Genomic DNA, 1,865 nt, shown 5'->3' with positions numbered 1-1,865 from the left:
AGGTTTTATCTGTTTCTGCTTCAGAAAGTCTCTCATTGTTTCCTCTTAACTTTGAAATTCTATCATTAGTAAACTCCTGCCTTGCCCTGCTAAGGACTTGAATTTCTAACCTACCTGTGGTTATCCTCCTGACTATATAGTTTATAGATATTTTTTATGAATTTGTCAGGAGTTATATATGTAACATATCTACTTGAAGTTATTACTGTTAAGTTTGGTGTTTTAAAGGGAGCTTGACCCATTTTCCTAGTTTGACATATTTTCCTAATTCAACCACAGATTAATGAAAATAATTAATCTCTGGTGAACAGTTAAAAGCTTCTTGAATTGCAACAGGGTGAAATGAATATCATGTGGCCCTCACTGAATGGCATAGGGAATCCTGTTTATAGAAGAAAGAAAAAGAATTTGGATTTGTCTTTCCATTGGCTTATCAGTGATTCTGAGTTGTCTTTTTCCAGAAGTTGTAATAGCCCACACATATTTGTAAAATTGCATGATTTTTATTGGCCATGCCACCTTGTATTCCATGCTGTTATCATATATGAGCACTCTGTTCCAAATTATTTATAAAGAAATCAATGAAGATTTCATTTTAAAAAATCAGGATTTATTCAAACACCTGTTTATAAGCTAGTGGGAAGTATCAAGGCTGAAGAAAGGGAACACATATACACATACCCTCTCAAGTAACCTTGTTTTGGCTTGGGAATTTTCAAAATATGTCCTCTCATACTATCTATGGATGACAAAACAAAGTGTGTGATAAAGAGTTTTGGATTTTGGCTTGCTAATTATTGTAAGATGGATAATTTACACAGAGCCATCCAAAATTATAAATGAAGAATAATAGCTATGTTTCTTACTTGTGGCTGGTATTCATTGATTTAATAAACTGATTGAGTGCTTAATTGATTAAAACTTTTTTTCAGCTCTATCACTGATCTAGAGACAACAGTGAATCTATCTTCACTCAGAATATATATTCTCCTTTTTTAAAGTTAATTGCAAAGCTTTACTGATTGTGGTTATGTGATCTCTTTGCCCTGTCCTTTTCTTAGCTTAGTCTTTTCAGAAATATATATGTACATGTATTACAATTTAATATATATTCATATTATGATACTGAATATACATAAGTAGAAATATATCTAAATATATACATATAGAATATAGAATCATTACCATGTTCTATAATCAGATTGTTTCCTTAAAGAAAGGATCAAAAGCCAATAGTTAATTTTTGTGTCTTTAGCAGAATAATTCACCAACTATCTTCTGGAAGGAAAAAAATAGATCATTTTATAAGGTGCCTCAGCAGGATGTTGTTATATTAGATGTTTTGCGGCATAGAGTGCTTTGATTTAGAAAACATAAGGAACCTCAATTAGCAGGTTTTGTCTGTCTTGTGGAATCTGCATCAAATTATACATTTGGAAAGTCTGTATGTGTGAACGTGAGAACATACTCTTAAGGGAATTTTCCTTGGAAGAAAATTATGGAAAAGATTTCCATCCCATAAAACTATACAAGAATGTTTCTATAGGTCAGGGATTTGAGGCCACAGTGTGAAGACAAGTATATAGCTGGGTTGGCTGCTTCTGTGTAATTTTCCTCTATATAGTTGCATATGACTCAATGAAGCTAAAAGGATAACATACTCAACTAGTCTGCTTCTTCCTGTTGTGAAGGCTATTTAAAAAGTCCTATGTTAGTGCATGGCACAAACATATTATAAATATATACAAATCATTACTTAGATATAATTTCCAATCTTTTGGTCCCATCCATGTCTAGAACACTGAACTTTGATAGACTGACAAACATACAAGTCTCAGGCTTGCAAATAACATGTTCCTTTTGCC

Source organism: Dromiciops gliroides, chromosome 6, assembly GCF_019393635.1.
Source record: "Dromiciops gliroides isolate mDroGli1 chromosome 6, mDroGli1.pri, whole genome shotgun sequence".
Classification (NCBI taxonomy): Eukaryota; Metazoa; Chordata; class Mammalia; order Microbiotheria; family Microbiotheriidae; genus Dromiciops; species Dromiciops gliroides.
The sequence above is the reverse complement of the archived record's forward strand: the minus strand, read 5'-3'. Positions refer to the sequence as shown.